The 16,013-nt window shown below is 37.5% G+C and overlaps 1 long non-coding RNA gene across 1 annotated transcript; it reads left to right on the forward strand.

Moving 5' to 3' along the window:
• The first annotated feature begins 659 nt into the window (after nucleotides 1-659).
• On the forward strand, nucleotides 660-1,446 carry LOC137851691 (uncharacterized). The gene is made up of 2 exons (XR_011093363.1): nucleotides 660-905; nucleotides 1,242-1,446. It is a non-coding gene; the product is annotated as an uncharacterized lncRNA (long non-coding RNA).
• Nucleotides 1,447-16,013: the final 14,567 nt, after the last annotated feature.

The following is a 16,013-nucleotide window of genomic DNA, read 5'->3' on the forward strand; positions in this document are numbered from 1 at the left end:
AGTAGCAAAATTATTTCATATGCTTCCCCATGCTCGGATCTGAGTATGTAGGCTTCAGTATGATGATCGTCAATTAAAGGAATCTGCAGTTTTAATGACTGCTAAATGTTTGTAATTGGGACATAATTCGTCTGTATGCTGACTCGGTATTTTTTCAAATACCGCCATTCAAAATTGACTTCTCTATTTTATGGAATGAACTATTTGTTCCTTCGACGTTCTTGGCTAATGAAAAATTGAATGGTGCTGTAAAGAAGTACCCTTTAAATATCACCTTGTATCACACTGTATTAAAAGTAGATAAAAGAGATATTGAATAGCTAAATGGATTTTCTGAAGTGGTTAAAGTCCATTCATTGGTAAATTAGAAATCTGTTTACATTGAAAAAACTTGCCCTCTAGGCAGAAAGTTTAAATTTATTTCTTTATATAGAAGGCAGTCAGGATTTCATATACAATAGTGATAGGTACTAATGAGATATCACACAGAACTCGAGGATGGCATCAAATACGAATTTAGGAACCTGGTATGTTCTGCAGTAATGACACATTTCACTCTGTGGGGGAAACTGACGTTAAGTCTATGCTACTTTTTTTTTTTTTTTTGGTGGAATTACTGTTTCCACAGAATCATTCAACAGATAACATCATGTTCGCAGTTATTAATGTATTCATCTACTTTCTGCTATGCTAGGGATACCGCCTGCAACTGTTAAAGAAGCAGCTGGCTTTTTTATACAAATAAACTGGGCTCTGAGACTGTCAATCTTCTTTGTTTGACAGAGAGGAGTTCCCGCCTGCACTGAAAGAATAGCTCAACATCTGTCATCCCATTCTCTGCGATGGCCCAAAATCAGGAAGACTACAGCTGTCCTGTTCCTTTCAGATACTTCTGGGATAGAGAGGTAGGAGGACTGAGTGTTTGGTCAGCGTGTTCATCATGCATTAAGCAAGTCTCTACAAGCTCTTGCATGTAATTGTATTGTTTTCCCACTGCTTGAATAGCAGAATTTGCAGTTTAAATGGTCTTTGGAAATTCAATCCTCCTATGTGCTTTTTTTTTTTCTTTCTTTTTTCTTTAATGTCTAATTAGTTCATTCTGAACTTGTGTTTGTTAATAGAATGCATTTTAATTGTATTTAAAGTGGTTAGCAATAATTTATACAAAGTTGTATGGCATATGGACATGTAAATCACAAATTTATACATGAGTGTAAAGCAGAAAATATTTATTCTTACAGGTTGGGAGTTATGCTACAACTGCTGAGTGCTGGATGAAGATGAAAACAAGGGATGTAAATTAATGTATTCCTTATAAGCTCAAAAATGACATCTATTAAGATATGTCTGTATGGACAAGAAGAGAGAAGGAAAGGAAGGGGGAGGAGGGGAAGAAGCTGGGAAGAAAATGCTACCACAAAAAAATTAAAAATATTTCAACACTTATCCTCACTGGTCCATTGGTTTAATATCTAGCAAATTAGTCAAAAGCAAAAATATATATATATATAAAAGAATTTCAAGTAACTTATTGAGTGAATTCTCTTCCAATAACAAACTAGTAGTCAATAGTAGATTGTATGTTACTTTTCTTATAACAATTAAGAGCTACTGCACTAACACTCAGAGTCCCAACCAGTGGCAATTGCTTTAGGTATGCAGCTCTCTCACCTGCAATTTAAACTTCACAGTCCCAAGATTTGGGGAAAGCATCACAAAGTGCAGGATGCTCGGAGGGCTTTAGGCACTGTGAGACCCAGCTCTGCTGTCCAGGGTAATCTACAATCTGATGTTAGGCCTTCAGGCTCCCTGTCACACCTATGGTGATGGTTAGCCTGTGGTTACGGGTGATTTTGATTTGGCATGCATCCATGGCTGCTGCTGAAAGAACAGCTCAGCTGCACAGTCATGCTGTCACCTCCTACTTAGATTCAAGTGTGTTACTTAATGTTTATCTGCTGAACATAGGCACAGAAGAATGACAGCAAAAAAGGAAGCAGTTTCTCAACAAAGTTGTTTTTGATCCATTTTAGGATTTTCTAATTAAAAATAAACAAGTTACATTTTATGCAGATGCACCAGTCTAACTCCAAGGAATTTACTGTTAGAAAGTCCTAGAACAATGAGAACTACTGGGCATGGCTATATGCCATATAAGACTGTGTTTGTGGAAGACTTTAAAGTGGCATCACCAACTGCAAAAATTATGTTCAAGCTTTCATAAAAAGATCAAATAAAAAAATTGTTATTGGTACTGGCTATTTATGGATAGAAAAAGAGTCTTAGGTCCACGGGCACTATTGTAGAATTCAGAAAACAAAACAAAAGCAAAAACAGAAATAGGAAATCTACACTGAAGAAGAGAGTCATGCATGATGAGCTCCTCCTTTCCCCCTCAGTCTGTCTGGATCTGGAACTGAAACAGAAGGCTGGTTCCTCTCTTTACACATACCGACCAAACTTTTCTCTGTGCTGTGTGGAGTGACATACTTGTCCTCATCTAGCCCCCCAGTTTTTGGAGCCAGCAATTGATTTGATGGTTTTTGGTTAGGTGTACAGGTTTCTGCGCTTCTAGCTCCATAGTGTTGGAATCTGATATCCAAAAGTAAGTTTTTAGTCAAAAGGACTGTAGCTTAAAGGAAGGACAGTTGCTAGACAACCCAAAGATGGGACATCTTTCTACTTGTGTCTGCTGGGGGAACCAACAAGTAGCTGAGTTAGCTGTTGGCTATCTCATTGCCCAGAAAAGACAGCCCTGTTAACATCATAAATTAAGTCAACTCTAGCCTGTAAATTTCATTTTCCAGTGGAAATATCCCAGTAAGTTTTCTCCACATCACTGTGTGTAGAATTTTTCCTGGACATTAGAACAGAAGGCAAACAAACCATTGCCAGTTTTTCACAGCCTTTTCATGAGATGATACAAATTAAATATTTTGCATTTTCCTTCTGGTTTATGAGTTTGGGGAGTGCAGTCATGTTAAGCCTTTTTTATTTTATTATTATTTTTTTGTGAGACTGCACAGCAAAATTTTGTTTTGTTGTTATGCCTTTTTAATGAGAGATGAGCTTTTTGCAAGAGTATTTTTTTCTCAGATCTGAAGCTCGGGACAAACATCAAATATTGTGGCACTCACAATAAAATTGCAAGAGTTATCAATATTGTAACCAGCCCTGGGGTATTATGACTGAGTAACACCCCCAAATCTTTCCAGGGAGGCAGATCCTGAAAGTTAATAAGCTTAGGAAGAGTTTAATGAGTACAAAGAAACTGAAGTAACTCAGAGCATCTGTCTTTGTCCTATGAAAAGGAATCACACTTAAATTCCTTATTAATTATGACATGTAGTTTGTGCTTTGGATTGGCAACCTTCAAAGGTGTGTTTTCATGATTAAGTGAAATTAAGTGAAGTAGACAGAGACAAATTTGCAGCCTTTAATGACCTGACTAAGATTATATTGTCAGACAGCTTCCAGGAAAACTTACCACTATCAATTACATTAGGATCCTTTAAAACAACATTCAAATTTGCATTATCACTTAGAAATTATAAAAAATAATGCAACAAGGCAAACAGGGCTGTTAACATAGTTACCCTGATCTACATACAAGTAAACAACTTTGGAATGACTATTACTGAGACAGCGGTCTTACATCAATCTCCAGCTTGGATCACAGTTGGATCACTGGTTTCTTAGTCTTTTGCATCCATGCCATCCCACAGCTAGACAACTACCTTATGGAAATTGTTCCAGTAGATGACCTTTTGCTGTCCCAGTGATCCCAATTAAGATGTATCATACCAAAGACTGCATAATTCACCAACAGAATTGTTTCAGTCTTATTCCAGTCCCTTTTGATCTGTACTAAAATACAGACAGGAGTCTACTTCAGGCTGTGAATCACTCTTTCCAGCTCCCTCAAGCAGTTTTGCTGCTTGGGTGAGCTCCCTCTGTCTGAGGTGAAGGAGTTGTGATTGCCCCTGATTTCTAGACTGCATTTCTAGATTTTTTGCACAACATAATTTAGCTAATGGTTAAACTGTGGTCTGAACAGGGTGAAAATATATCTATTAAGAAAAGAGGAGCCCTTGAACCCAAAGATTATTTGTGGGTCTAGACCTTTTAAGGAAAAGAAAAAAAAAAGTAGTTGAATGAATGCCAACTGTATTGTTAGTCCTCAACTTCACAGAAAGCATTTTTACACGAAGCAGTGAACAGGCAGGGACCACCTTTAGGGACGTGTGTCATGGGTGGTTGCACAGGTCACCAAAACGCAGGGTCACTACTCACACAATGCGAGAATGTTGCGGTGTCATGCCTGTGCTGCTGATTCAGCTCCTTATCAGCCCCTTGCTTGGAGCTTTGATAGCTGATGTGACAAACCATAAATAATGGAAGGTCAAACTGAGCAATGTTGTTCACTCTGACCTTCTAATACTTCTGGCTTATTAGATCCGTCATTAGAGTTTCAACAGGCTGCTAAGAAGCGGAGTACAGTGGCTATAGCTGCCAAATCCTAGCCTAGTCTGTGGGTAAGTATTAAATGCATCCTAGTGCAAAGCTTGTATGTTCCTTACAACAAAATCAGGCTACCAAATAAGGTGAAAAATCACCAAGTAGACAAATATAAAACAAAGCCAGATGTAAAGCGATCTCTCTCTCCCTTTCTCTGTCTCTCACAACACACACACAAAGCTTGTAGCTATCAAAGTATAAATCATTTTGTCTTTGATTGTGATAAAGATATGAGTAGTAATGTAAAAACAAACAAACAAGCAAACAACAAAACCAAAAATAAAGCAACAAGACAATGAGAACAGTCATAATTTGTCCAGGAATAAATATATTGTTGTTGTCCACCCCCACCCCATATTCTGGTGTTAAGAGAGTTCAGGAGTTTCTATTCTATGTCTCTCTTCTTGGGCTTCTTATAATGTCAATAAATTTTCCATTAAATTGGGAAATTTTACATACTAGGGATCTGCCAAATCTTAAACCTTTCCAAAAGTTTAAAGAAAAAAAATACTTCAGAATTTACAATTCCATCAGTTTCAAAAGGCTATTATTTTTTAAGAATTTTACAATTCTTTTGTTGAATAGGGCTAGATGGACTTTAAAACATGAAAGGTAGGAGGAAGACACTGCTAGCACACACTCTCTTCAAGATTTATCTCAAAATTTCACAGCTGCAAAAGAAACGGCTGTAAAATCTACTGGCAGGATGTTGCGTGCACTTCATATGGAGCTCAGCAGCTACCATTGTTGTTGCCCCTATTTAATCTTGATTTGTAGAAGGTGGTGTTGTGAACCAGTCACGTCAAAGAGTCACCCTGATGACAGTGTGGATCTGCACAGGAGAAATTGTGTTTACTCAGGAAGTTAAAGAAAGGCAGCTAAAAAATCTGTATACTAAAAATCTACACTCTAAAAAGTTTCAGGGCCATGCATTCATCTGAGAGGTTAGTAAATGGCACACTGAAGTTTCCTTGGTAGCCTTAATTATCCCCCTTAATATTATGAATCAATCTTAAATTCACAGTCACTCTCAGCTTTTTCTACAGCATTTCTACTTTGTTCAGGGCACTGGCATGGGGTTTGTTAGGGAATGAACCACTGTGGTTTCACATGAGAAGCTGGAATATTATGAAAAAATTAGAAGCTGTCATAAGTGAAACCAGAATATATATAGAGAAAAAGCAAGTTCCCTGGGTGAGGACAGCTGAATGTTACGGTGGATAGAAGGATTCTCCCAGAGTCATAATGCTAGATGTGACCTCTTGTCTATCTGGATTTTGTTCCTGTTGTAGTCTCAGGCTCCTCATGTGGTTAAAGCAGATGTTTCATAGGTGGCCACTTGATGTGTATTCTGTATTTTGGGTGCACAACTTACTGAGGACTGATTCACAGAAGTGCTGAGTATCACAGATGCTGCTGAAATCAATGGGACTTGTGCTTCAGATATATGAAGTACCATAAAAATGCTAAGCATCTTGGAAATCTGTCTCTAAGCAGATCATACTGAGGGCCCAAAATTAGTGGACATGTTCATCAATCTTGACCATAATGGCTCAGCACTTCAGTTCCCCATCTGTAAAGTGGGTCTAATAGTACAGTCTCACTTTGCAGGTTTAAAGATAAATTAATTAGTGTTTGGGAAGCACTCAGAAACCCTAGCAGAGAATGCTGTAGAAACACCCATAAAGATATTAATAATTCAGTATTCTACACAGGGCTTGAATGATGTGCAGTAAGGAAGGCATGGAGCCACATATTGAGTGATAAGAATAAAAAGAATATTGAACAGCTGCTCACTCAGGGAGCATCGTCCATCCTATGCACTGAATGATGTATGTGTCTGTGCAGTTAAAGACTTATTATCATGCATATGTGCAATGAGCTCAAATTAAAGTTGCAAAGGCAAGCTTAACTCTGATTGTTCGAAAGTTTAGAGAGCTTAGATCTACAACAAGAACATACTTTCAACACAAATATTTTGTGTGATCATCTCTGTGTTTCCGTGTTCCCTTCCTGAAGATGCAAAAGGGTTCTGTGCCAGTGAACCCAGTGACCAATTACACATCATAGCCCTGTGGCCCAGTTCACCCTGGGAACAAATGTATTGATTTCCAGGGGTGAATTTGGTTCAAACCATCTTCTTTGTCTCATTGCATAGTTTCGTAGTGGCTGCTGGGTAGAAGTGAGACATTAAATGTGTTCCAGGGACAGAGTAACAGGCTTGTCTTTTGGCTCTATTTTGTGTCAGGGTATTTGGTGGTTAATGTAGCATTTGGAGAATCACGTAAACTTCCATCCCAGAAATGAAGTTATTGCCAAAGCAAAAATTCCTATATTTACATATAAATATCCCCATTCAGCATGACTGAATACCTTTCTCATTTATAATGAAATGGCAACAACCACAACAATCAAATTCTAAAACACAGATGTTAGATTAAACTGACTGTACATATCTTTGGATGCAAACCCAATCTTTCGGAAATTCTACCTGATCCAAATGTGTAATCTGTATTAAACCTAATCTAAATTATGACTAGATTTCTTGATCCTGATTTTTATTGTGAGATCTTCACAATATTTATTTATTGTGAGACCTTCACAATAAAAATAAGACTGCTGGATCCTTCTGTCTCATGTAAGAGTGTAGGTCTGTTTTTAGTGTCATCTATCTTTAGATCAAAGACCAAAAGCTTGGATTTTCATAGTGACCTAGAGCAGTCAATGAACACTGTGGTCTTCTATTATCTGTGAACAGACCACAATCTGGTCATTTCAAACCTGTCACCTACTTAACACTTCAAGTGCTGGAAAGAATTGGAATAAAAATTTTATTTTATTTTTTGACTGGTCATTTAATATAGCTAAATATATCTGCTTTCCCTTTTCTTTAGTCTCACTTTATCTCAGATTTCATAACAGAAGTGATGGGTTACAAACTAGTTGTAGTCCTGTTCCTGGTTAGATTTTCATGTTAAGCTAATTTAAAGCTCATTTCAGAGAAAACAGTACAGGAGAGAATTTAAAATATTATTGCATTGATTTAAGTAAACTCTTAATTGTATTTACATTTCTAAATGCTTTTCTGAACACAGTGACTTTTCTAAGGAGAATGCCTCACTGTTTATTTACATAACTCTCCTTTTTACTTTTTTTTTCTTTTTTTTTTTTTTTTTCAGAAACATAACTTATTATCTACTCCAAGATTAAAAGCATTCTAAACCAGATAAGCTGCAAGAAATAGCTATCTGGTTGATTTTCAGAAAGTCTACAATACTCCATATAATGTATTCAATGAATTATTTATTTCTTAAAGAGATACAATAAATCTTTACCTAGTGTATTTGATGATTTTCATAGTAGGAATAATAAGTAACATGATTTGAGTGTGATTGGAACCAGGTACCAGGAGGGGGGGAAGGGAGGTCAATTTAGACTATTTACCAAGTGTGTTGGAACAGAATACATCTGTAAACAGACTGGACATTGCTATTTACTTAAATTTTTCAGGTGAAGAGAAAACGTGTATTTTCATCGAAATTAAAGAGCAAGAATGTCTTTAAATACTTATGATTTGAAGGAGCAGCTTAGGTGCAAAAGCACAATAGTGATGTTCAGTGCCATTGTTCTCCATTACATTGGAGTGAATCCAAAGTAATTCCATTGATTTCAGTGGACTTTCATTGGGCTAACTGAGAATAGAATCTGACTCCATGTTAGCTGGGGGTGGGGGAGTGACAAGAATATAAATAACCCAAGATAAGTATTTGAAATACAAATACTCTGCAAGATGGTCTCTATCCTTTAAGACTGATCTTGTACTGTGTCAGAAAAGTTCTTAATAAATCCTCTCTCCCTTTTAGTTCTCAGAGTTTGAAAAATATATCAAAACAGTTGTCTTTTTGTGTCTTTTTTTTGGGGGGGGGGGGATGGAAGAGGGAAAGCTGCTATATTTTGTTAATATTATGCACTAAGACATCTATCAGAAGATCTCAAGAATACTTCAGAAATACTCTGTCTCACAGCACACCTTGAATCAGGCAAAAGTTTTAAGTACACCTAACTTTCTTTGACAGTTAGTAAGGGGAGTTGGTGACTCATTGGTAATACTGCTGCACATGCTGTGGATACGAAAGATGAATAAACAGTTAGGAACATGAACACCAAGCCTTTTTATGTTGCTGTGTTCCAAGTTTCTCAAAGGCATCTCACAGAACATTTATGTACAATACAAGCATTTCAGAATTTACAATTTCATTTAGTTTCTTTTCTGCATTCTCACTCTGTCCCATGTAGACACTGCCATTTTCTGTGCATTAGCATTTATTGACGGGATGGAGACTCTAGTCGAAGCAGAGCTTCAATTTTTAATATAATACGTTCCTCTTCTTGCCTGCTTCTGCATTAAGATGTATTTGGTGTGGATTACCTGCAGTATGATCTTGCTCTAGCTAGAATCAGCAGCAAAAGCACAAACTGGTACCAGCTATCTCTATATTTATACTTCTGTATGCATCATCCATTCTCTTCTGAGGCTTCAGGGATATAGTCAGACCTACAATCTTTAAATCACCTTGAGGTCTGGTTCTTCCAGATCACTGGTGCTATGCAAATGTACATTATCAATATTTTAGTCATCAAAATACCTGATCTTCAGAATATGCTGTTAAATAGCAAACAGATTGACTTAAGTAATTTCAGTGTATACACTTCCCTACTTAAATATATCTCCTGTAGAAAGCTATTCCAAACATCTGTTTGCAAAAAATGACTTAGTAATTTGCATCTGTTGACTGGATTGCAGATTCTGTTTTCATTTTCAGGAACAGTTTGCCTTAATATTCCTGTTAGTCAATGACTTTTGACTGGTAATAAGACACAGTGCTAGCATACCTAAGTAGATGAATTCTTGTTTCACTTTTTTTCTTTAAAGCAATTTTATCTTTCTCCTCTCCCTTGCATTAGAGTTTTGTGCAACCACCTAGTTAATACTTAGACTGCTGCTGCTCAAAAAGCTTTTCTCTAACAGCACAAATGAATTCAGCATAAATGTAATTCTAAACTTTGGTTGACATAGCTCAATAAATCAAAATCTTTATTTACCAATCCTACACTAAGTTCATTAAGTATGTAAGAGTATAACTGGTAATAGCATTAGCATGGTAGAAAAAATAGCATACCTATCTTTTGGAAATTCCCCTAAAATGTCGCTAAATTGACACTGATGCCATGAAATGAGCTTATTTTAGGGCTGAATATGTCCTTATCATATGTAGATTTACACTGCATTTCTTTTACTGGTCATGATGGGGAGGGATAGTTCTGCATTACGAATATCTCTGGCAGCACGGTTGCTTGTTTCTCTCTGCAAAAAAGACCATTCTGGAAGCAAATAGTCCCCACTTGTTCCCTCTGTTTGGAGTAAAGAACTGGTGGCTGTGGAGACTTTGTGTTTAGTTGGGGGAAGTAGCTAGCACAGGTGAGGAGGAACCCTGTGCCTCCTTCCTTGTACACCCATGTCCACACCAGAGGAAACTGTTCTCTTGTGGGTAAGCACTGATCATAGCCGTGTTCAAGATACACAACTAATTCATCTGAAGAGTGTTGTGGTTCCATAACCAAGTCCCTACTAAACTGCAGTGAATCAGCAGCCACTGCTGGGGTGGCTCAACTACAAGCCAAGGAATGGGCGAATGGGCTGGTGATAGTAACCCTCATTCAGTGGCCTCATAGTACTAACGTGTCCCCCCCCTCCCCCCCCCCCCCTTTTCATCCTAACCACAAAGACTGGAAGAAGCTCCTGTTCAGCTTCATGCTGCCACCAGTGGCTGGATGCTATGAGGACTTGGCCCAGCTGAGCATGGAGGGAAGGGCAAAAGGGTGAGCGTAAGCTGCCACTCACCTACCTGTGGTTAGTAGATGGCCTCTTTATGGAAGCATTTAGAAGAAGATAGCACAAAATAAACTAGGGGTTTTAGATCTATAATCTCAGCCAAATCAATTGGAAAACTTAGGCAAAACCAAAGGTCACAAAATCTGTCCCAAAATAATCCTTATCTTTGACAAGGAAACATGTTCCTATAGCCTTACAGCTATTTCATCTGGTATTTATAGTAGATCCCTAGATTTGTCAGGGGACATTGAATGTATTTTGAATATTATAAAGGAAGTGGAAAAGCCCTCTCTTTTTTTCAGCATGGCTTATAGAGGTGCTACACAGCATAACTGTGAGTCTGTTACCTGTGTTAAGCTGACTCTACAGAGAGTCATGCTGAAATAGACTTTCCAAGTTTTCTTGCTTATTGCTTGCTGTTTTGGCTTAATTCTTTTCCACATTGATTTGTCAAATATGTTAAAAGTCAGGGACCAGGAATCTTACCTTGTTCAATACATAGAAAATCTAACAGCATTAGTTCCACCCTAGTTTGGTGGCCAACACTGTTTTCTCATGGCATCATGGAAATGTTTTCCAGCTTAATATCAGGTGATTAAATTTGGCAATATCTGTTAAATCAGCCTTCAAGCTTCATGCTGTTCTTTTTAAATTAAAACTTTTACATATTTATTCCTGGCTTTACTGTACTGTGACGGGCTGCTAAATTGCCAGTAAAATATTAATTTAGTATTAAATGAAAGAAACTCTTTCTGAGTCAGCTTCACATGTATTTTTCTCTTAGATGAAATTATGTTCTTTGATATTAGAGAGGTACCTGAGGTTTGGCTATCATTAATAAATAGTGTCTACACATCAGCATTGCTATAGGAATGTTGCATCTCATTAAGATATTAACTTTTTAAAGGGATGATGGAAAATTGGAGCAGGTTCAGAAGAAATCTACAGAAATGACTGGAAGCCCTTCTTACACTGACAGCCTGAAGGAACTTAATCTACTTAGTTTATTTAAAAGGTAAAGAAGCAACGTAACTGTGGTCTATAGCCCTCTGCGTAGTGAAATATTAGCTAAGGCAAGAAAACTTTTTTTTTTTTTTTAAAAAAAAAAAAAAAAAAGAAAGAAAAAAGCCACATATAACTAGATTAAATGGCAGCAGCCAAAGTCAGCAGTTTTCAAACTGGAAACTTTTGAGCAGGGAGAGCAATTAACCAGTGGAAAAGATTGCCAAAGGATGCAATCAATTTTATATATGTTAAATCATAACTGCATGTTTTTCTGAAGGTACACTGCAATTCTACCACAAGCTGTGGCTTGAGGCAGAAATTGTTGGGAGAACTCCTGTAGTGTGTGCTATGTGGGAAGGCAGAGTACATGATCGTAACTGTCTGGCTGAAAATGTGTGATTCATGTTCAAGTGCACGCACGAGGCATTCTTTCAGCAGTATCTCTAAATTTATACTAAGTGCTGTCCAGGTCATTACAATCCCTTAAAAGAGAATAACAAGTCTAACAAGTCTCCAGTTATTCACAGACTGCTTTTTTTTTTTTTTTTTTTTTTTTTTCTTCTGCGTATCAAATGCTGAATCAAATTACCACTACTTTTTCTTGGTGGGAGGGGTAAATTTTAATCATAACTCATGGAGCAACTGTGAAGGAAAAAAAAAAAAGAAGCCTGTATAACATCAGTTTTCTCAATGCCTTCCAGCAACTACAGGAACATGACTTGCTTGATGCATTTAGGACAGCTTCAGTTGAGAAAAGGAAAGTATGGAAGTCCTCAGTAAGACAGCACTGTCCTTTTTCCCAGATCCTTCTTTAATTCAGCCTGAAGTTTAAGCTCTTAGCCACAACTCACCCCACAACGTGTGACCTAGACATGTGATGTATTGCCAGAACTACAGTTTTTCATCTTATACAAGGCTTGTTTCAATCCCAAACCAATAAAAATAAAGGTTTTCAATTTCCTAGAGAGTTACATAGAGAGGTACTGAAGTCTGAAAGCAAAAATCTGAGCAACTGCCAGGTCAAGTCAAACAGTTAACTAAACAAACAGTATTCTATTCTTGGAGGATATGACTATGCGGAAGATTGTATTTTGGAGGTGTGGCTGGATTGCCTACAGTACCACAAACAACTCTGTTACCTCTGTCTCATTTCAGTCTCCAGTGTAGATGTACCTTGAGAAATGAGTGGTGGAAATGATAAAGCAACTTTTGTGCAAACTGTTTGACCTTTTGCAATAAACTCCAGTACTGATAACCAAGTTATAAACTGATTTATTATTATTATTATTTATATATGGTTGTACTACATCAGGTCAGTCTCAAACTAAGTTTAAAAAAATACTTTTTCCACATTTATAGCACTAATTAACTTTTTTTTTTTTTTTTTTTTTTTTTTTTTTTTTTAGGTAAAGAAAACAGATTTCTCTGCTGCTACCTCATGGTTAGAGTCCTTTGGTGTGTTAACTTTTCCTATTTGCTAATGAGTAGCTCAGAAAACTTCCTGGGCACCTCATGGTTTTGCATCAGAGCTGCTGTGTGAAGTGCCCCGGGCTTCCCAAGCCCCACTGAGCTACATTCCATTTTGTGGCAGAGACCTGTTGAAATATCCTTCTTAGTGACACAGAAGTATTTGATCCATTGTCATCAATCACCAGCAGTAACTGTCACTTCATAGGTGTATCACCAGTTCAATAACAACAAATTGTTATTTGGTATTCTGGCCTGTGAGTTAGCACCAGTATGGCCAATGATTTAATATGGTTTGAGGAGTCTCAGTTGTGATTCAGTCTGCTTATATCCTGCTTGAATCAGGACAGGTACTTGAAAACCTGTACATGTCACGGACATCAATCCTGTCAACCTGTTTCAAGTGCTGCCTTACTGTCTAGGCTTCCTCTGTCTTTGCTGAAAAGCAGGATCTTTTTTGCTTTCCTTCTTACCCAAGGAGTTTCACATTCTTGCTTGCAGATGAGCTAGCTTGCACAAATGGAAATTCTCTAAGACTATATTTTAGCCTGAAGGTTATGATCCTCTCTTAGAGGTTTTGGAAACCTTACCTACCCCACCTTCACATGTGCAGTTTAAGAATGTTTACTCTTAGATGATGTGATTATGTTCACCCCATCCCTGGTTTCTCTTTCTATCTCTGCTCTTAGCCTGTGCTTGAGCTGGATGGAGTCATTCTTTGTCTCTGGTTTGCTTCCTGTCCTTTCCCTGTTTTATTTGTACATTTGTACAGCACCTGGCATGACCAGACACCGAAACACAAACAATAATATGTTCTTAGAGAGAGAACAGGAACAACATTTCTCACCAATTGAATGCCATCAGCCTCTGGGATCTCAGAGGGATTAGAGCAGCTAGGTTTCATGTATTACCAGGATTGTGCAATCAGTCAATCAAACGTAAAGAGGTCTTAATTAACTTATAGCTGCATTTTGTCTTCTGTGGAAAATTTTGCCTTAATGGTGAGATGTACATTTCTAGAAGTCCCAGACCATGTTTATCCAGCCTGGGTGATAAAGCTAGGACTAGGACAAGATAATTTTAGAGACTGGAAAATATTCAGGGTGTTACTGCTCTGCCAGCTGATTTTGCAGAGAGCAATTGCTTCTAAAACTACTACATCAGTCAACACCAGTTCAGTTTAGCTGGTGCTGTTGCATATATTTTGCTACTGGTATTGCCAATAGGGCTTTTCACTGTTACCAATGCAGTCTTGGGAAAGTGGAGAATTTATTTTGTTCTCATTAAGATTAGTTAGGTTTTGTGGAAAAGAAAACACAGAAAAAAAAAAAAAGACAAAACCAAATGATGGTGCCTAAATAGTTCCCATACTTGTAGTTCATACCTAAAATCAAGATTTTTATGAATTCATAATAACAATTTTTTAAGTTACTTGTGACTCAGCTTTGTTCTGTCATTGTCATTAGTGGCTACAAGCAAAAATAGCTTGTAAATGAACGTAGGGGGAAAGAACTTGTTTGTAGAGCTGTGTTAGAACAGATTGCCTAGGAAAGGAACTGAATCTATATTTATCTTAATTTTTGTCTCCATTGTCATTCACCTGGGCCAGTAACCTCCAGGCACCCAGACTGGAGATCTCTTTTTTTTTTTTTTTTTTTTCTATGGTGCCTTTGAGGCAGGCAGACCCACCCTAGGGAGAAACAAGCTTCTAGCTTTAGAGAAGAAAAGCACCCAAAGGCCTTTATAGAAACCGCTGAAGTTGCGAAACAAAGCATTTCTCCATCTTTGCCAATCCCTTGGTTTCTAAGTATTGCAGAAAGGCTAAAGAAGCGTGTAATGTTGTCAAATATCTGATGCATAATGAGCTAACTTAAGGACATACTGTCAGGCCTTTCTTTGAATTCTTGTCTTTTGTTGTCTTGTTTCCCAACCAGAAGGTTACTTGAAGCTCTCAATATGTTAATTAGTGTGTTGTTAATTATTTTATTTTAAAAAAAACTTTGTCTTGGTGCATTTTATCTAAGGAACGTGTAAACCTTTTACATATTTCCATATCTTCAGCATATTTTATGCAAATATTTGTTAAAAATGAAAATTCTAATTTCAAACGAAGAAAATTCATGACATGCATCTTGTGTTGCAGTTTAATCACTGTATACCCAGGAAAGTATTGACAGTTGTCCCGTGGAAGCTATTAAAGTTCCTGTCCAAGGTTAAATGAAATTGCAGTTTATCAGAGCAGCATTGAGAAAATAAGGGAATCTGTTCATGGCTCTTGATTAATGCCAAGCATGATCAACACAAGGGGGTTCATTAAGCTATACATCATGTGGGTAATTTAACATGTCATTGTGCCTGCTGTCTGCTTTAACTCTCTGCATAACCCAGTGTTCTGAACTTGCATCAGCCCTACACCTGAAGTTTTGTCTCCCAGACTTTGTCACACTTGGGTTGGCTCAACATTTTCATTTATACCAATCTTGTTTTTTTTTTTTTTTTTTTATGACTGTTCCGCCTTTTTTTTTTTTTTTTTTTTTTTTTTTAAGTAAGAACATTTACAATTTCTACAGCTGCACAGTTTTCTGTCTTTTTAAATACACTTGTAATCTGGTTATGTTTATGCAAGAGATGCAAGGAATGTGTCCTTCACTGTCCAGATTTTCCAAGATTTTTTTTTTTTTCTACCTTCTAGGCAGTTGGTTTTGTACAGTTAGAATGCAAGGAGTCAGGTCCCAGTCTGGGGACAGAGCAGCAACCTCAATTCCAAGTGAAGGACTGCATCTCCTTACAAGATCAAACCTGACAGCCTTCCACATTACTGTTACTCTGAAGGACAAAATAGAGGAGGCTTTCTACAAACAGCCAGTAAAAATCTCCTGATTATTAAGTCTCCTGATTACAGGAGATTTTTACAGGCCCTTGTCTTCCCTGGGGGATTTCAACCACCCAAACATGTGGTGTGAAGGCAGCATAGCAGTGTGCAAGCAATCCAGGAAACTTCTTGGCTTCTAAAGGGAATTTTCTAGCACAAATATCAGCCAAGGTAATCCTGTACTTGACCTGCTGCTCACAGGCAGGGAAGATGCAGAAAATGGTGGGGAACTGAGAGTATAGGTTGCAATGTGTTTTG

The sequence above is a fragment of the Anas acuta genome, chromosome 2, assembly GCF_963932015.1.
Source record: "Anas acuta chromosome 2, bAnaAcu1.1, whole genome shotgun sequence".
Taxonomy (NCBI): Eukaryota; Metazoa; Chordata; class Aves; order Anseriformes; family Anatidae; genus Anas; species Anas acuta.